Source organism: Stegostoma tigrinum, chromosome 2 (assembly GCF_030684315.1).
Source record: "Stegostoma tigrinum isolate sSteTig4 chromosome 2, sSteTig4.hap1, whole genome shotgun sequence".
Taxonomy (NCBI): domain Eukaryota; kingdom Metazoa; phylum Chordata; class Chondrichthyes; order Orectolobiformes; family Stegostomatidae; genus Stegostoma; species Stegostoma tigrinum.
Window position 1 is genome coordinate 127,280,187 of NC_081355.1, and position 21,520 is coordinate 127,301,706.

The window sequence follows — 21,520 nt, forward strand, 5'->3', positions numbered from 1 at the left end:
AATGGTGAGTAAAACAACTGAAAAAAATTATGGCTCAATGATTTGTTCCATATTCATTGAGGGTGTCCAAGAAAGTTAGTTCAATAATTAAATGCTGAGGTTTAATCTTTCAAACAGAACAAAATTACTAATTTCCAACAACAACAGGAAGGGTCACTGGACCCGAAACGTTAACTCTGTTTTTTCCTTCACAGGTGCTGCCAGACCTGCTGAGCTTTTCCAGCAACTTTGTGTTTGTTCCTGATTTACAGCGGCCGCAGTTCTCTTGTTTCTGTTTTTAAACTAATTTCCAATTTGCTGGAAAATGTGGTTGGAACTGTGGCATTCAATCACCAAAACCTTTAAGATTCTAAACTTTCACATAACGTAAATGAAATGTGATTCATTCAGTCAATGTAAGCCAGCGGTCAAGAGCATATCAGACAAAAGTAAAAGTAAACAGAATCAGTCATAATGTTATCAAATTCTGATGAAAGTTTACCCAGGATGTTTCTAAAAAACTTTAACAAAAATATTTCCTCCAAGATCAGTCAGAACTACATGGGTTTCACAGTCATTTCACAAATTGTTACAGTCTTTGTTTACAAAAACCTAACTTGTTCTGTTGTCCTTCAGGGACAGCTTCAGCAGAAAAATCTAGTCTGACACTCCAGTACTATAGTATAATGTTTGAGGGTCTGTTTGAGAAAACCATTTGTGTGCAAATTGGCTGCCATTTTTGCTGCATTACGCTACCCTTAAATTTAAATCAATGCCTGGAATGCGCTTTTGAATATCCTGACATTGTAATAGGTATGATCAAAATGCAAATCTTCCATTTTTTTTATTCTGTGCAGTGCCAAGAGCTGATGTGTAAACTGACATTGGCCTAGAATGTGCTTAAAACCACAAGTTCAGTGGTCTTCAATTTTCTGATACTGAAGAATATTTTTAACATCTATTATGTTACCCAGCTTCTTAATTCCCATTTAGGCCATAACATAAAGTTTTATTACAGAACAGAACAAAATGAATGACAAATTAATAAATGTCTCTGATTCTATTTGTATGGAATGTTAAGGTTCTGTAAAATGAAATAAGATAAATTAGGGCTCGACTTTTGTATTTGACATTATTTCACATTTAATATGGTTAGATTTTCTCAGTATCAATCAATGAGCCCCACATCTACATGGTCCTTACAAAGGTGGAAGCCTTAGTTCAGAGACAGCACATATTTTGGTGTTCACTAATTCCTAGCATAGACCTAAATCCAGCTGCTTGAGCCAGGGGTCAGTAACCTTTCTTACCTGAAAAGTACTTTCCAAAAAAAACCTAAAATAATGATTGCTATTCACGAGACAAAAAGATAAATAAAAATGCAATATGAGCTCATTTTAATAAGTTAGAAACTGTCTACTGAGAATTTAAGGTATGCTGTATTCTTGTGTGACGCTACTTGCATCATCATTCACTTCAGTTCCTCTGGACACTTACAAGAATGTCTGCAATTACACCGAGTTTCATATTATTTCAATCTTCCATATAGATCAAGCACAAATTCAGCTTCGACATCCCAGAAATAGATAAAAGCTTTGAAATTGAAGCTGGATGTTACCAAACCTTAAAATTTGCCTCTGGCTTTATCAACATTTACCGGGCGACTCACAATTGCATCTTTTTGTTAAACTTCAAATGTTTTGAACTCTTTTGTGCCTGGCTCTATCTAGCAAATAAAAAATACAATGCTTAAACTGATCAAGCGAAGCAGTTCAGTCAAACCAAAACTGATTATTATACATACAATATTCATAATTCAAAAGTGCTGCATGTAAAAAGTGCTTTCATCATGCTTTTAAGAAAACAGGCAATTATTTAGAGTAGCAATTTGGCGACAATTTCAATGACGTAGACAATGATAAAGGCTAAGTGTGACTCTTCTTAGTGCATGCCAGAAGAACTGCTTTTAATGTGGTTGAAGATTGCATGTTAATAGCACAGAAACCCGATCAGTTCACATATCACATCCCATACAAAAAACTTTTTTTGGTTAAATCAATAACACCAGCAATATCACCTCATTTAACAAGCTCAAAGCACATTATTTTCTTCAACTACTCACTTGAACCTGACATTTTACAGAGCTGTGGAAATACAGCCTAGTTTGTTGGTGTTATTTAATCACTCAAGGAATTTTCAGCATTACAACATTGTGGACAATGTAAGCACCGTAACCTGACAGCTTTACCAGGATTGCAAAAATGAAACTAGAAGAGCAGAACCAACATAAGCAGAAAACACAGGAAACACTCATTGTGCCAGGCAGCATTATAATTGGATGCACTCACTGTAGGAGTCAAAATTGAACACATTTGAATATCACGGCAATAATTAGCCTCTCACTCCCCTCCCAATCAAAATTAGAAGGGACTGTCTGCTGAAAATCAGGGGAGCTGAGGCACCTATCAGTGTAAAAAAGGCAAAGTATACAAGGCTTCAGGGGCTTAGTGACTTTAGTCTTATTGGCTTTATAAGGCAGCCTTGGTGGCTTTATTTTTAAAAATTCATTCACAGGACATGAATGTCACTGCTAGGCATCTACTGCCTATTCTTAAGTGCAGCTATCAATGTAGGGGACTTGTCTTCTTGAACTGTTGCAGTTCGCAGGAGGTAGACACAGCCAACGTGCTGTTAGCAAGGGATTTTGACTCAGGTTGTGCAGGATGAACAGAAACTACCCTATTAATACATCAGAGACTTCAAAGTAACTCAGAGGCCCTATGTAAGAGCCATTGCAAACAGCACAGTCAATACAGGGAGGATGGTCAGAAGACTACGTCCAAGTCAGACGTAGACATAATGAGTAGCAAATTAGGTTTAGTTTGAAATTGGATATAGTGTAAAGGAGGTGCTTTGGATAAGATTTACTACAACTAGTCAAGTGTGTTAAGCATTAGCTGGATTTATCAGTACTGGTTAGGTTTATCAATAAGTCTAAGTTTATGAAGTTAAGAACAATGAAATTGAGTAAGATAAAGTAAAGTTAATATAAGTGAGTTGAAGACATGACAGGACAGCTTGGTCACATGGAATGCACGTCCTATACTAAGTGGAAATCATGCATTATACCGGTGTGATCAGGTGTTTTCCAGAAGTTTGTGGGAAGCTAGGGAAGCCATTGCTAGCCCAGTGCTGAGATATTTATATCATTGACAGCCATGGGTGAGGTGCCGGAAGACCAAGAGGGGGCTAATGTGATGCCATCATTTAAGAAAAGCTTCAAGGAAAAGCTAGAGAAATATAGACCAGTCAGGCTTATGTCAGTGGTGTGTAAGTCAGTGAAGATATTCTGACAGACAGGATTTACATGCATTTGGAAAGGTAAGGACTGATTAAGGATAGTCAGCATCATTTTGTGTGGGGGAGAACTATGTCTCATTAACTTGATTGAGCTTTTTGAAGAAGTGACAAAAAAGATTAGTAAAGCCAGAGCAGTAGGTGTTGTCTACATGGACTTCAGCAAAGCATCTGAGAAGACTCCGCATGCTAGACTGGTTAATAATGTTAGATTACATGAGATCCAGAGGAAACTAGCCAATTGGATACAAATTTGGCTTGAAGGTAAGAGACAGAGGGTGGTGGTGTAGGGCTGTTTTTCAGACTGGTAATCTGTGATCAATGGTGTCCAACTGCTTTTTGTCATTTATATAAATGATTTGGATGTGAATATAAGTGGCATCGTTAGTAAGTAAATAAATGGACAATGAAGAAGATTAACTCAGAGTACATTGGGACCCTGATCTGCTGGGCTAATTGGCCAATGAGTAGAACATGGCATTTAATTTAGATAAATGCAAGGCGTGGCACTTTGGCAAGGCAAACAGGGGCAGGCCTTGTACAGTCAATGGTAGGCCCCAGGGCAGTGCTGCCCAACAAAGAGACCTTGGGAGGCAGGTGCATAGTTCCTTGAAAGCAGAATCGTAAGTAGTCAGGATGGTGAAAAAGGCGCTTGGTATGCTTGCCAACATTGGTCAGAATATTGAGTATAGAAGTTGGGATATCATGTTAGAGCTGTTCAGAACATCAGTGAAGGCACTTTTGGAATACTGCACAAAGTTCTAGTCAGTCTTCAATAGAAAGTATGTTGAGAGGGTGCAGAAAAGATTCACAAGGCTGTTGCTGGGTTTCAACTACAGGGAAAGACTGATTAGGCTGGGGTACCTTTCTCTGCAGCATCTGAGGCTGAAGGGTGACATTACAGGGGTTTATAAAATCGTGAGAGGCACAATAAGGTGAACAGCAAGGGTCTTTTTCCTAGGATGGTGGAGTCCAAAACTAGACGGAATAGGTTTAAGGTGAGAGGAGGAAGATTTAAAAAGAAGTGAGGGGCAACTTCTTCATGTGATGCTGGTATGGAATGAACTGCCAGAGGAAGGTGCGAACTCAAGTAGCGGCTGGAGTCACTGTGGTACATCTGAAAGGGTGAGAGGTAGGTGGATAGCTCCTCTGTAGAATAGAAGCATGGAAACAGAAAGGGAATGGGTGGCTAGACAGTCCAAGAGAATCAGTGGTTATTACAACTGGAACCTACCTGCAGAAGTCCCAAGTTCTCACTAGTTAATCCATTTTTGGTTTTGGATAGTAGTCATGATGTTGGTTCCTTCGAGGAGTGCAATCACAGCAAAGTTTCTGATCCCACTGGTCACTCAACTGTACAGGTGGGAAGGAAGAGGTGAGGGAAAAGTAGTAGAAATAAACAATTTGTTAATTAGAGGACAGACAGGTGTTTCAGTGGTCTTGGTTGTGACTCCAGGGTGACACGTTAACTCTGTTATCAAGGTCAAAAATGTCAAGGAGCAGCTATAGAATGTTCTCCACACAAGGATGGACAGCCACAGGCTGTAGTCCATGGTGATACAAATTAGAAGAAGTGGAATGAGGTTCTGAAAGTAAATTCTAACAAGCTAGGAACAAGCTTGAAGAGCCTGACTTACAAACAGTACTTTCAAGAATACTTCTCGCCTCACGTATTAGTTAGCACAAAACTAAGAAAATTCGAACACCTTGCTGGAGAACTGGTTTTGAGCGAGATCATAAGATTTCTGAGGCATTGGGATCAGTTCTGGGGCAGCTGGGACTTATACAAGATGAAATGGACTGCAGCAGAGCAGGGCCAGGATTAATATCCTTGCAAGGAAATTCATTAGTAGTGTCGGGAACAGTTTAAAACAGATTGGCAAAGAGATTGGAACCTGAGAAGGAGCGCAATTCACGGTATCCCAATCTAGTAAAAGAAAGCAGAAAAGTAGAAAGCAAGAGAAGACATTTGAAACCGTGGCAAGCAACTGAAGCTAAGTTGCTTTCACCAAAAGCTTGTTAATTGAAATGCATAAATTGAGGTGAATGCGTATGATTTAAGATTCATTTCTGAAATATGGCTGTAGGGTGACCAAGACTGGGAAGTGAATATCCAAGGATATTCGGTATTGAGGAGAGACAGGCCAAAAGGAAAAGGAGATGGAGTAGCAATCAAAGAAATGAACATGCTCAGAGGTAAGAGAGAACCTTAGGTTGAAGCAGATTGAACAATGTGCTTCGGCCTCATAGAGCAGTCAGGGAGAAGAATAAGTCAGTGATAAGGGAAGAGAGATTGCAGCAGGGACCAAAGTAAATAGCTGCATCTTCCTAATATTTGACTGAAGGAAACTGCTACTCATTCAGTATCTGATTCTGGATAAACACAACCTATTTATTTACAGTACAGAGATCGAGAGAGATGTTGCCAGCATAACCGTGGAAAATGATGTATTTTCAAATCACAGCACAAAGGGACAGCATATAAGTGAGAAATATGATGGCTAAGGAAAAGAGATAACAGTGTGCAAGTTGGAAGAGACCAGTTAACATAGCAGTGGTAATAGTGGATTTGTAGCATATACAGATACACTGTGCCAGCATGACAAAGATGTGATTCCTCACACCTTGGCTTGTAATGTTGCTCATATAATGTAGCTCTGGCGCTGAATGTATGTCAAATCATTTATTTGACACAACAAGGGTAGGAATTTAGGATATGTAGGCCAGTCTGTCCCTCAGAACTGCTGCTCTGCCATTCTTTAACATCATGGATGATATGGTTGCGGCCTCCACTTTCTTATACCCTCTGTACAGTGACCCTGCATCCACTGTTCCCTGGGGAAGAGAATTCGTCTAACAATCATCAGAAAAAGAATTATCTGCACTTCAGTCACAAAGAAATGATTTTTCAAGTGTGTCCCTTAGTTCTAGTCTCTCCCATAAAGGGAAATATCCTTTCAACATTTAAACTGTTAAGATCCCTCAGCATCCTACAAGTTTCAGTAAGATCACAGTCATTCTTCGAAATTCCACTAGACATTGGGCCGCTCCAAATTGATGCTGGAAGGCTAGTGATAGAGATAAGGAAATAGCTGAAGAACTTAATAAGTACTTTGCGTCAGTCTTCACAGTAGAAGACGTGAGTAGTATGCCAACAATTATAGGCTGATTAGCTTTACCTCGGTTGTTGGTAAAATTCTAGAATCCATAGTTAAGGATGAGATTTCTAAATTCCTGGAAGTGCAGGGTCAGGTTAGAACAAGTCAGCATGGATTTAGTAAGGAGAGGTCATGCTTGACAAACCTGTTAGAAGTCTTTGAAGAGGTAACAAGTAGGTTAGACCAGGGAAATCCAGTGGATGTTATCTATCTAGACTTCCAAAAGGCCTTTGACAAGGTGCCTCATGGGAGGCTGCTGAGTAAGGTGAGGGCCCATGGTGTTTGAGGTGAGCTACTGGCTTGGATTGAGGATTGGCTGTCTGACAGAAGGCAGAGGCTTGGGATAAAAGGCTGTTTCGGAATGGCAACCAATGACAAGTGGTGTCCTGCAGGGTTCAGTGTTGGGGCCGCAGCTGTTCACTTTATATGTTAATGACATGGATGAAGGGACTGGGGGTATTCTGGTGAAGTTTGCCGATGATATGAAGTTAGGTGTACAGGCAGGTCATACTGAGGTGGTGGGAAGGCTGCAGAAAGATTTAGACAGTTTAGGAGAGTGGTCCAGGAAATGGCTGATGAAATTCAACGTGAGCAAATGCGAGGTTTTGCACTTTGGAAAAAAGAACACAGGCATGGACTATTTTCTAAACATTGAGAAAATTCATAAAGCAGAAGTACGAAGGGATCTGGGAATGTTGGTCCAGGATTCTCTAAAAGTTAACTTGCAGGTAGAGTCCTGATTAAGAAAGCAAATGTAATATTGTCGTTTATCTCAAGAGGGTTGGAATATAAAAGCAGTGATGGGCTTCTGAGACTTTATAAAGCTCTAGTTAGGCCCCATTTAGAATACTGTGTCCAATTTTGGGACCCACACCTCAGGAAGGACATACTAGCCGTGGTGCGTGTCCAGCAGTAATTCACACGGATGATCCCTGGAATGGTAGGTTTAACATACGTTGAATGGCTAAGGATCCTGGGACAGTATTCATTAGAGTTTAGAAGATCGAGGGGAGATCTAATAGAAACTTACAAGATAATGTATGGCTTAGAAAGGGTGGACGCTAGGAAGTTGTTTCCGTTAGGCGGGGAGACTAGGACCCATGGGCACTGCCTTAGAATTAGAGGGGGTAAATTTAAAACGGAAATGAGGATTCATTTCTTCAGCCAGACAGTGGCTTGTGGAATTCATTGCCACGGAGTGCAGTGGAGGCTGGGACGTTAGATGCCTTCAAGGCAGAGAGCGATGAATTCTTGATCTCGCAAGGAATCAAGGGCTACGGGGAGAGTACAGGGAAGTGGAGTTTAAATGCCCATCAGCCATGATTTAAATGACGGAGTGGACTTGATGGGCCAAATGGCCTTAGTTCCATTCGTATGTCTTATGCAGGCCCAATCTTTCTCATAAGATAACTTTTGTCCCAAACAATCAAATGAGCCTTCTTTGCATTGCTTCCCATGCAACTTATAGTCTTTCTTCAATCAGAACATCAAAAATAAACACAGTACATTAGTATACATAGTAAACACAGTAAATCAGCTTAACCAAGCTTCGCGCTTTCATATTCCATTCCCCTTACAATGAACAAGATTCCATTTGCCTTCCTAGATAACAAAGTGTGGAGCTGGACGTACACAGCAGGCCAAGCAGCATCTAAGGAGCACAAAAGCTGGCGTTTTGGGCCTAGATGCCGCTTGGCCTGCTGTGTTCATCCAGCTCCACACTTCGTTATCTCAGATTCTCCAGCATCTGCAGTTCCCATTATCTCTCTCCATTTGCCTTCCTAATCACTTTCCATTACTGGATGCTAACTAAAATTAACAAACTAAGGTCAAATTTGCATACATAAAATATCTCACCAAATCTCGTAAAATATCTCAACAACACATAGAAGGCATTACTTTGAAGAGCAGTGACTTATCACACTGAGCCAATTTGCACTTAGCAATGTTGGATGGCAAGCCAGATTGTGTTGATTAGTATTTCCTTTCTTGCTAAGTGATTCAAGAGAGGCAATGGCAAAGACCACCACCACCCTGAGACAGTAAATGGCTGGAACATACATACAAAAATCTTAAACAAAAATAGAATCAGTGGAGAAACTCAGCAGGTCTGACAACATCTGTGACAAGAAATCAGAACACATCAGAATTGTTACAATAATGACCCTCGCACAGTAATTCACTATATTTCAAAAATAAGCAAGTTGGCAAATCATATCTTCAAAAGAAAATATTTACTGGAAAGCAGAAAAGTGCTATAAGAAAGAGAATTTGTTAGAAACTAACTCAGAGCAAGCAGTTTTTTAAAAAAAATAGTAGATACAAGGTCTAGGCCCAAAACATCAGCTTTCCTGCTCGGCCTGCTGTGTTCATCCAGCTCTACACCTTGTTATCTCAGATTCTCCAGCATCTGCAGTCCCCATTATCTCAGATACAGCAGCTAATTCAGGTTTGAGTTAGTTGTACTGAGATAAATAGCAACATGCAATATATTGATAAAGAATACTAAAAGAAATATCTGAACTATATTTTCTGGAACTCAAAATGAAGCAAGTTGAATTGCCTTAGTTTTCTTTATTCTGCTTTGGTTTAATTTATGAAGGGGAATATTTAATGGCTCATAAAGCTTTGAAGACTAGTAGAATCTACTGCAACAACATGATCAAAGGAAAAGTCATGAAGCTGAAGAGATTAAAGTCTGAACTGGCGCACAAGCCTGGCAAAGGTGCAAATTTAAGCACTATTGCGCTGTAGTACAGAAGAGTAGGACATGAGTTTACGTTCATTCCACACAGAAAGTTCCGATCTTGATTTGAAGGTAATGGAGAGGCTACGAGTCCTACACAATGAATAGAAAAGGTACACAGGTGTGCAAAGGCTGGCAAGCACATTTGATTTGCAACTGTATGTTAAGTGGGAAATAACAGCAACAGATCAACAATGGGGTAAAAGATCCTCACGCTATTTTCAAAGCTCAATATATTTTGGCAATCTAATGGTTTAGAACATTTTTTAAATGTCACCAATTCATAGGAATAAATGAGATGGGAATAGGGGTAGACAACTCCTTGATCCTGCTACAAAATCTTCTGTGATGATGGCTGGTCACCTAACCTCAATTTCACTTTCCCAGCCAGTTTCTCGTATTCTACATTTCCCTTTGTGGTCAAAATGCTCCCAGCAATTTTTGTTTTATATTCGTTCATGGTATGTGAGCATCACTGTCTAGGCCAGCTTTAATTGCCCATCTCTGGCATTTCAATTAAAGCCAACCATTACTCCCAGCATATTCCATTCTCAGCCCTGAGGGCAACATGAGAAAATTCAACTGATGCTCCGGAAATTAAATTCTCACCGACTCCTTCAAGTTTGTGTGCAAATTAACCCAACTGCCAATTCAAGATTAGTCAGCACTAAAATTATTACACCAGGATGTGCTAGATTGGGGGCTGGGGCAGAGTTGCTTCTTTCTCTCTATACTTCTCAAAAAATACCATCTGGTTCACTAATGACCTTTGAGGAAAGAAACTGTCATCCTTACCTGGTCTGGCCTGCACGTGACTCTAGAATCAGAGCAATGAGGCTGATACTTAACTACCCTCTGGGTCATTAGCGATGGGCAATAAATGCTGGCTTGGCCATTGACGCCCATATCCTATGAAGGAACTTTAAAAAATGCAGCTCTTGCTAGTTTTTCTTTGCATAATTTTCTTCGCAAAATACTTAGCTTTAATTTCTCCTGTGTATTTAAAGATACTCAAAATAATGAAATAACAGATTTGATTTGCAAAATTGGCTTGGGCAATCTTATTTTATGACCATTATACTCGCGGATGTGGAATTCTTTTACGAACAGTTGTTTTTACCTCATTTGACAATCTATTAATGGTTGTATCTAGTCTTTACACACCAACCTTGCATAAAAACTCCAGCATTCCTATGCAGAACGATATACAGGAAATACCAGCATTAAAGTAACTTGGCAATAATATAACCCCATTAGCCTTCAAAATGCAAGAAACTAAGTTTGGGTTTTTTTTTCAGATACGTGAATACTCCGTGAGGGATTGCTATATTGCCAGAATAGTCATCTTTTTAATAAGAAAACAAATCAAAGACCTATTATTCTTGCAAGACAGTAGTCCTAGTGTTTTGCTCAATTTTTTTTCGTAACCATCTCCAGAGAGATTAACTGCCCATTGAACCAAATAGTAATTTGGGGATCTTGCTGTGTAGAAAACCATTGAGGCTTTTGCCACACAAATGTAATTGCATTTCCAAGTAATTCATTACACCTGAACTCCTGTAAGATCATTTTGAGGCATAATTGGAAGGCAAATTTTCTCTGGTCTCTTTTTCACCCTTTCCCTCTTAGATTGGCTTTTCAGGAATCCCTGCCAAATAGTAGCTATAATCAATGGCTGCTATTAAGTACTCTTGAGATAGAGTTCACTTAGTACTCTCTAATGTGGATCAAATTCGGCCTTAATTTTACCTACCCATCTGTTGCTCCAGCTGCATACGATAAATACACCCTCACCCACCCAAGTACAAGTCTGACTAAGTGCATAATAGGACTCAAAACAGCTCTCCAGATCCACAACAGATTTGATCACCTGAAGTGTGTCTCAATGATTTCTTGCCATTTCTTAATCTATTGTTTGAATAATGAAGAGCAGGGATTAATTGTGAATAGTTGCTAGCCTGTCAGTAATGATGACACTGTCTGGCTCATTACTTCTTGACACTGAGCTAAAGTTTGCAGTCTACCAAAATTCTGGTATAAATATGAAGTCAGTTTTATTTTTGTGGTAAAAGGTGCTAATTTGTAAGCAGAAGTTAAACAATTTTAACAAAAAAAAGGCTATTAATGATTCACTAAAAAGATTGAAAAATCAGTGATGTTGCAGAATATTGAAGAATTTCCAAAACTTGGTTGCGTGTCTTCCAAACTGTATGAAATCATTACTGACTCAGGTATTTATGCAGTTTTTTTTCCCATTTCCTCTCCAAAGGTCTCCACAGTCACTCATAGAGCATTCCTGCCAACTCCCACCTAAACACACATTTCCTGTTTATAACAAAATTGTCTTTTATCTGGCTAGCTCCCTAAAAGCAGGTGATTAACAACCTAACTCCCAGTGGTTACCAAATACTTTTCCAATTGTTTTCATAATTTAATAGCATTTTAGTTTTTAACTCTTGGTCACTTTGATGCACTATTTGAGCAATTACTCCATTTATGAAAACTGAACAATAACCAAGGCCAAGTAAAGTTGCCATAATCTTACCAGAACATAGGGCTGCTCTCTCATTAAGGACAAATGGCTGGTAGTGGTTTAACCTGAGGGTCACCATGTCTTGAACGAGAGGAGAGGCTGAAAAGGAAAATCCTTCCTAAGTACCTCAGCCAGCACAAGGATTAGCTCCACACTGTTGGCATCACCCTGCACCACAAACCAGTTATTCATCCAACACAGCTAAACCAACGCTCTTAGCAATAAATATAACACCTTTCATGTAAAGAATGCTTCCACATTCGAAGACTGAGGATCAATGACCAAACATTTGTCACAGGTAGAATTTATAGAGGGTCTGAAAGGTCAAAAGTGACCTAAAGAGGCAGAGAGATGTAACAAGAAAATCCCATTGCTTAGGGGATCAATTCAACTGGCAACAGGCCATCCACTGTAGTGCATTTACCATTAAGAATGGATAAGAGGCCAGAATTAGCTGAGCCCAGAAGTCTCAGTTGGAGGAGATTACAAGGACAAGGAGGGTGAAGGACATGCAGGGATTTGAAAACAAGGATGAGAATTTTAAAATCAAGAGCAAAAAGGGCTTTCCAAAATTAATAATACAAATTTCGTGTCCTTCACAAGTGTTTGAGATTAACTGCTAATGTCTCAGAAATTCAGATAAGTCAATGGTACTTTCACACTAATCACAGCAGCATTCAACTGTGTCTTCCATTACTGTGGTATATTTCCTACAATGGTCCTACTCAGAAAATTCAACCACTTGTTCAGTGTTGTGCTGGAAAAAACAGTGCTGACATCGATGAGCTGAAAGGCCTAATTATACTTCTATATCTTACAGTTCTTTTAAGTTAGGTTTGGTCAATTTAAATTTTATGCCTTTACCCTATTTTAGTTTAACCTTGAAGTCACATTCTGGACGTATATTTATTACTGTTAACGATCTTAAATTTAAGTCCATAAGATAGCTTCAAAATCACTTTCTTTCAAGACAAAAAACTACATTCCTCTTATCCCTGCTTAAAGTTTACTGGAGCTATAATTCCATTAATGATGGAACACAAGTGATAAGGACTTCATTATCGACCCATTGTCTCCTCTTGCTCCTGCCCCACTGAACTCATCTCCACTGGATTCCATTTTCTCCCCCTTGGTCTAGGAACTCCCTACCTACATCCACAACACCACCCACGCTCTCCACCTCCTCCAGAACTTCCAATTCCCCGGTCCCCAACACCTCATTTTCACTCTAGACGTCCAGTCCCTATATATCTGCATTCCCCATGCCGATGGCCTAAAAACCCTCCGCTTCTTCCTGTCCAGCAGGCCCGACCAGTCCCCCTCCACTGACACCCTCATCTGCTTATCTGAACTCGTCCTCACCCTCAACAACTTCACCTTTAATTCCTCCCACTTCCTACAAAGGGGGTGGCCACGGGTACCAGCATGGGCCCAAGCTATGCCTGCTTCTTTGTAGGGTACATGGAACAATCCCTATTCCAAAGCTACACTGACCCCATACCCCATCTCTTCCTCCGTTACATCGACGATTGTTTCGGTGCCACGTCGTGTTCTCACGAGGAGCTCAAACAGTTCATCCACTTCACTAATACCTTCCCCCCCAACCTTAAGTTTACCAGGACCATCTATGACACCTCTCTCTCCTTCCTGTGCCTCTCTGGCTCCATCTCTGGCATCCACCTGGAAACCAATATCCATTTAAAGCCTACCGACTCCTATAACTACCTAGAAGATTCCTCCTGCTATCCACCTTCCTGTAATAATGCCATCCCCTATTCCCAATTCCTTTGCCTCCGCCGCATCTGCTCCCGAGATGAGAAATTCCACGCCCGAACTTCCCAGATGGCCTCTTTTTTCAAAAACCACAACTCCCCCCCCACAGTGATCAAAAATGCCCTCGACCGTGTCTCCCGCATTTCCCGCAACTCATCCCTCACATCCCCAACCGCGATAACCAAAACAGAATCCCCCTTGTCCTCACATACCACCCCACCAACCTCCGTATCCAATACATCATCCTCCGACACTTCCACAATCTGCAATCCGACCCCACCACCCAAGACATTTTTCCCTCCCCACCCTTATGTGCTTTTCGGAGGGATCACTCTCTCCGTGACTCCCTTGTCCACTCCATACTCCCTTCCAGCCCCACCACCCTCGGCACTTTTCCCCGCAACCGAAGCAAGTGCTACACCTGCCCCTATACCTCACCCTGATCCCAGGCCCGAGGAAGACTTTTCACTTCAAACAGATGTTCACCTGCACATCTATCAATGTGATATACTGTATCTGCTGTTCCCATTGTGGCCTCCTCTACATCGGGGTAACCAAACGGAGGCTTGGGGACCGCTTTGCAGAATACCTACGTGCTGTTTGCAACAAACAACTACACCTCCCGGTCGTGAACCATTTCAATTCCACCCCCGAACTCCTTGGACGACATGTCCATCCTGGGCCTCCTGCCTTGCCACAATGACGCCACCTGAAAGAAGGACAGCATCTCATATTTCACTTGGGAATCCTGCAGCCCAACAGTATCAATGTGGACTTCACAAGTTTCAAAATCTCCCCTCCCCCGACCACATGCCAAAACCAGCACAGCTAGTCCCCGCCTCCCTAACCATTCCTCCCACATCAAACCCTACCCCCATCCTCTACCCACTAACCTCATCCTGCCCCCCTGACCTGTCCATCCTCCCTGGACTGACCTATCCGCCCCAACTCCCCACCTACATTTACCTTCACTGGCTCTAACCCCCCCTCCCCCACCTTTGACCTGTCTGTCTCCTCTCACCCCATCTTATCCTTTATCCATCTTCTATCAGCCTCCTCATCTCCCTATTTATTTCAGAATCCCCTTTCCCTCCCACATTTCTGAAGAAGGGTCCCAACCAGAAACATCAAGCTTTCCTGCTCCTCTGATGCTGCTTGGCCTATGTTCATCCAGCTTGATACCGTGTTATCTCAGATTCTCCAGCATCGGCAGTTCCTACTATCTCTGATAATGACTTCATTTGCTTTAATGGCACAAGAAAATGTTAAACATACGCATCAACATTTTGGTTGATACGATATGAAATTATGTAAATAAAATTATTTTAGCTTAAACAGAAATCTCACAAAATGAGATGTGCTTTGTCAACATTATTCAAGTTAAATTTCTGGATAAATGATTAATGTCACTTCATATGTGATAGTGAACCAGATCTCAATTTGTAGATTCAATTGCAAATCATAAATATAAATTCAATGCTGGAGGCCTGGTTTTGTGTCATGCTTCTGTAGAATTGAATTCTTTGTAAATTAATAGTTTTGAGTTGATTAAGCAAATGAGGAATTAGATTACATTATACAAATAACAAAGAACAAAACAGCACAGGAACAGGCCCTTTGGCCCTCCAAACCTGTGTTGATACATTTTGCACTTCCATACTAAAAGTGTCTTTGCTTACAGGATCCGTACCCCTCTATTCCCTTTCTATTCACGTATTCGTCCAGATACTTCTTGAATGCTGCTATTGTGTCTATTTCCACCACGTCCTCTGGCAGCATGTTCCAGGCACTCAATACCATTTGTGTGAGAAATTTGCCTCGCAAATCTCTTTTAAACTAGCCCTTCACACCCTGAACCTTTGTCCCCAAGTAACTGACTCCTTCATCCTCGGAAAAAAGCCTCATAATTTTCACTCTATCCATGCCATTCACAACCTTATAAATTTCTACCAGGTTGCTCCTCAACCTCCTGCATTCCAGTGAAAACAAACACAGTTTAGCCAACATTTCTTCATAGCTAAAATCCCCTGTACAAGGCAACATCTTGGTAAGCCTTTTCTGTACCCTCTGCAAAGCATCTACTTCCTTCTGGTAGTGTGGTGACCAGAACTGTACACAATATTCCAGGTGTGGCCTACCTAAAATTCTATAAAGGCGCAGCATAACTTGCCTGTCCTTATACTCGATGCCCCTTACAATGAAGGCGAGCATGCCCTAAATCTTTTTACTACCTTATCTACCTGCACCATCTCCGGACATGCACACCCAGATCCCTCTGCTTATCAATACTATTAAAGGTTCTGCCATTCCCTGCATAATTTCCAACTGTACTTAACCTTCTAAAATGCATCACTTCACATGTCTGCATGAAACTCCATCTGCCATTTTCCTGCCCATGCCTCCAACCACCATGCATCCTCTGACAATTCTCCTCACTACCTGCAACTCTCCACCAATCTTTGTATCATCCATAAATTTACTAATTAGACCAGCTACGGTTTCCTCCAAATCAGTAGCGTAGATCACAAACAGCAGAGGTCTCAGCACTGATCCCTGTAGAACCTTCCATCCTTCCAATGCTACTCTCTGTCTCCTATGACTAAGCCAGTTCTGTATCCATCTTGCCAGCTCAGCTGATACCATATGACTTCACCTTTTGTACCACACTGCCATGAGGGATCTTGTCAAAGGTTTTACTGAAGTCCATGTGGACAATAACAACTGTGTTTCCCTCATCAATCATCTTCGTCACCTCCTCAAAAAACTCAACTGAGTTAGTGAGGTATGACCTCTCCCACACAAAATCATCTTGTCTATTGCTAATAAGTCCACTTGCTTGTAAATGCGTATAGAACTTGTTCCTGAGAATCTTTTCCAATAATTTTCCTACCACCGACGTGAGACACTCAGGCCTGTAATTTCCACGATTATTCTTGCTATCCTTCGTAAACAATGGGACAACATGGCTATTCTCCAGTCCTCTAGGACCTCACCTGTGGCCAACCAGGATACAGAGACGTCTGTCAACACTCCAGCAATTTGTTGTCTTCCCTCCCTCAATATTCTGGGAAGATTCCATCAGGGCCTGGGAACATATCTACCTTAATAATTCTTAAGATGTGTAATACCACTAATGTTTCATTGTGGTTAAATGTTAAAAAATTTTTGCAGACGAGAAATCATATGGCTGGGTCAAAAGGTTTACAGTATTATTGTGTTTTAAAGCTCGAGTTAATGTAAACCTAACTTTTACTTAAAGGTACAGCTATGGTTTAAAATGGGAACATAAAGTATGTAACAGGCCTGGGTATATTGGTTTGTATGGTTACTTGGAACTTTCATTTGTCTTACATACCAAAGGTTGTTATGCAGTTGTTGTACATGGTTATTATGGTTGAAGAATACTGACAGATTTTGGAGGATATTTGGATGCATCATTTGAGATATCCTAGTTATTAACAAATAGGTTACACATTACATATTCTAAGCAGACATATTAATTGTTCCTTGGTGCCACCTTAACTTAGAATACCACAGATTTTTTCAAGAGAGACAAACTATTAGAGAGGAGATGATTTTATATGATCGGCTGTGAAAGAATGAATGAAGAGACAGTAGGAAATGATGTCACCAGTACTGGCTTCTTTAAAAGTATTGGCAATCAGGAATTCAGCATGAACTACACAGTCAATCTAAAACTGACCATTAACTGCTCACTGATATGTTAATTAATCAGGATGTGTTTGGTCATGCGCAGAGGGTAATGGCTAGCAATGGGAAATAAGGCTTGTGTTTTAGCAGCCTGATGCACAAGAACTAAGGCCAAAGACAGAAGGAGTTCAGTCAGTAGAACAGAACAAGAAAGCGATGCTCAGTCAAACCAGTGTTACAAACTTGTGTCCCAACTTGGATAGGCCAGAAATTCAGCTTTGTGCTAAATATCATTTCTTTTGTACTTATGAACAAATCTAATAAGTGGGTTCAAACCTGTTAAAACATATCTGAGCCTGGAATGCATCTTATACCAAATCAAGGCAAATAGTGAGACTGGTTCTCTCAAAACTCTGTCTAAAATTGTAATTGATATCCATCTTATCATTAAATTGAGGCGCACCAAAAAATCTTGCACTTACTTGTCCATTAGGGACTTGACTCTATCATGAAATTGGGAGACTGCCTGATGACAGAAACAGTGCCACTTGGATCTGTCCAGAGTTTATAAATGTTACCCCACTGTATTATGGATCAACTTGCCCATTCTATGAGTAGATTTCAGAGTGCCTTTCGCTTAGGTTACAGGAGTACCTGTAGTCAGGTGGTGCACAATACTGGTACACATGCAAATCACAGGGTCAATTCAGTCCAGGAGAGCTTCACTACTGATTATTCTCACTATTAGATTCACGATTGATATGCAGCACCTTACAAGGTCTAATATTAGTGACTTGGTCCAGCCATTTGATGTTACAGACCTCAAGCAGCAAAAGTAGAATGCATCTAATGCTTTACATGACAATGGTAGGTCATCCAGGCCTCTCAATCACAGAGATCAGATTGCAGAACAATTACCAGGTGGAGTTTGATCTTTGTTTTCACAAAAACATGCATGCTCCCACATCCCTGTGAATAAACCCACTGAATACCATGCATTTTTGCTAGGCTTTAGGCAATTTCATCAGGTGTTAAAAAGGTACTCCAAAGATAGCTGAATTCTGAACTGAGTATTGTTGATGATGTTATGGAGTCTTGGAGCTTGTTATCAGGGCAGATTGGTACAAGATGTGTCTTTTTCTAATTTACTGTCAGTCCAAAGCAGTAAACTAGCTGCGGGGTGCCCTGTCTTGTGTTTGTTATGAAAGCTGAGCCAACAGCAAACAGGAGCTCGCTTAGTCACTGTTCTGTAATATTTGCACAAGCCTTGAGTCTTTCCTGATTAAAGAGGTTGTAGTTTGTCCTGAATTATGTATGTACTCCTATTTCAAAACTCGTGTGGGCATACAAGAACCTAACCAAAAGGTAAATGCCGAGCAGAACGGGACTCGCTACATTGCCTTGCATGATACCAGGAAAAGCGTCCGATAAGACACTGCTCTTTATCACACTGGGCATCATGTCATCATGAAATCAGCATATGGCCTTGTTCATCCTTTCAGGCTAGTCACGTTACACAGCACATTCCACAGGCCTTCATGGTTTAATAAAAAGGTAGCTGTGGTGAAAATCAACAAACACCATGTGCAGGTCCTTGTTCTGCTGAAACACTTTTCTTGCATCTGACATGTCTCAATGATCACGTTGACCATTCCTCATTAAGCACAAAAAGCACTGTAATTCTGAACACCCAGTCTACAAAATAGACCAATAATCTTGTTAAGAATAATGTTTTCAAGAATCTGTCCTGTTAAGGGAGAAGCAAAATACCACGATGATTGTGACAGATGGGATTTTCTCGCTTTTGTTAGTGCAGGTGAACTTCATATTAAGCAGAAAAAGCAAGAGGAGTTTGCTAACAATATAAGTATCTCTGTACTGGAATACTTTCAGCAGAATGCCAATGGTTCCCAGAAACTTACCCACAAACAATTGCTGACAACCTCAGCTATAGATGTATTGAGGGGAAGGTTAGTGAGAACATGATGCTAAAGCAGGAATTCAGTAGTACACTGTGGATTCTTGATTCAAGAGATTGTTAAAGTGCTTTGAGCATCAAAAGAGAATCACACGTATGTTAGGTTAGAATTGCTGCCTGTTGAGAGAACAGGTACATAACTAATAGGTTTGGAGCCATAAACAGATCAAAGGCCTGATCATACTTATCAGCAGCTTCCTAAAACTGTGAAGCCTTGTTCTTTCGCAATTGGCCCTTCATCTTAGTTTGGGCTACGGCATGTCTTTGTTGGATGGAATCTGGCTTCTCTTTCAGCGAATTGTATGAGTCAGAGATGTCGCACCTGTAAACGCTGTACATGTCATTTAGAGCTCGGATTTTCTTATCAAAAAAATCTTAGTGCTTCGATTGACAAATCTAAGAATCTCAGGTGCAATGCTTGCACTTACTCTTCAAAACAGGAGTCCCTTTACTATTCATAAGAGGAGTTTCTATGCCAATGTTTTTTCTATCTTACAGCTAATTTTTGTTTCAGTTCCGTTTCTTGACCATATCTTTCAGTATAGCTACATCAACCTTTCTTTGTGATCCAATATTATTGAAGGGCTTTGGACGTTACCTTCAAGGACATCACATTTCTGGCAAGTTAACAGTCTTATGGACATGAAGAAAGCAGGGTGCACCTTTGAAGTTTCTGTCACATAATAACATAATCTAATATGTGCCAATGTTCAGAAATGGGGTGACTCCATATAGTTTTAATGTTTACAACCTTGTTTGAAGATTAACCTGTGATGGTGAGGTGGAAGTTTACACTTGAAGATGGTAGCCTTAGAGATTTACTCTGCAAATGCAATCATATCCCAGTGCTGCCTTCTACAGTGTACAGGCATTGAAACCAGCAAGGTTCATTAATTTGTTTTGGTGTAGTACTCCTCTGATGATCCTGCTGAGATCATCATAAAAGGTTTCTTTTGACTACATTTCTGTGTGTCATTGTTGGTGCATTAGCATTGCTTGAGTGTTGAATATTTGTTCCTGGCAAGATGCAAGTACTGAGAGTAGTCGGATACCCTTCGGAGTTGAGCATACACGCCAGTTCGGAACAAATACCAAATCAAGGTTGATTCTCGGGACAGGCCAATCCAGTAGAATATGTAGCTTATGTCTATTTCGTCAGGATGTTACCTTTCTAGAAATCTGTATTAATACAGATAAATTTGCATTGATTTTATCCGAATCACAGTATCACCAGAGCCACTGGCTCTGCAGGAAACATCAACATGACTTCCAGAAAAACATTCCTAAATCTCTCACCACCTGTGGATTAGCACCACCCCAAATTGATGCCTCCATATTATGGAAAGATCAAACTGGCAGAGAATATTGAGGGAAAAAAACTGGTGTAATTTAGGGGGGAAAAGAACCATACAATCAGAGGTCAATATGTGGATAGCTATAGAACACACACACAAGCAAAGCACTTTATTACCACCAAAAATCCCAAATGTCTGTACAGTTATATTCAAAACAGCCAACTGCATCTAATGACACAGCTAAAATAAGACCTTTACCTTCAAAATAAAGTAACAGATGACAAAATTAGCAGGAGGGAAATAACAGATTACCTATAAGCATAAGATTTGAGGGTTCTGAGGAAGGATCACCGGACCCAAAACGTTAACTCTGTTTTCTCCTTCACAGATGCTGCCAGAACCTGCTGAGCTTTTCCAGCAACTTTGTTTTTGCTCTGATTTACAGCATCTGCAGTTCTTTTGGTTTTTGGTTTCTTTAAACATAAGATAGATTTTGTCAGCCCTTTCCTTTCTGATGGTTAGGTGCGTTAATTTGGGAGATGGAGCCAAGAGCGTACGGGGCCAACTGAGGGAAACGACTTGATACCAGGTATATCAACAAATTATTCAACCAAGTGCATTCAGTAACAAATGTTACAAGAAAGTTTTAAAATCAAATAGAGATGCAGAATCAGCTAACAAAACACACATCTCCACAAAGCAAGGCTCATAAAACCTGACAGTAGTCACCATGTTCGTGGGCAATTCCCAACTTCTACTCTATAAATCTGTTTCAGTGATGCATAGGATTTACTTTATGTTTGTGTGTAGCTCTCTGTGGTATTCAATGCAAAGCAGACAGGTGATTGACATGGAAAGGAATGAAGCAAGGAAAACATGGGAAGGATTCATGACAGAGAGAGGATGGATAGAAAGGGAAAGCGTGGGAGAGATAATGGGATGGAATAGTGTGGAAGAGAGGGAGCAACAGAGAAGGAGGGGGTAAGAGAGAGCAAGGGAGAGAGGATGGCATGGGAGGGGAAAGGGCAGGTAGGGAAAAAAGCAGAGTGG

The 21,520-nt window shown here is 40.6% G+C and overlaps 1 protein-coding gene across 8 annotated transcripts in view; it reads right to left on the reverse strand.

Moving 5' to 3' along the window:
• Window positions 1–21,520, reverse strand: part of znf438 (zinc finger protein 438) — a 253,656-nt gene that overhangs the window by 188,546 nt on the left and 43,590 nt on the right. The window contains exon 2 of one of the 8 annotated variants that reach the window (XM_048548856.2): window positions 4,571–4,689. The exons of the other annotated variants lie outside the window; for them this stretch is intronic. The gene's annotated coding sequence lies outside the window, so the exon portion shown is untranslated. The remainder of the gene's footprint in view (window positions 1–4,570; window positions 4,690–21,520) is intronic. 8 annotated transcript variants of the gene reach the window in all.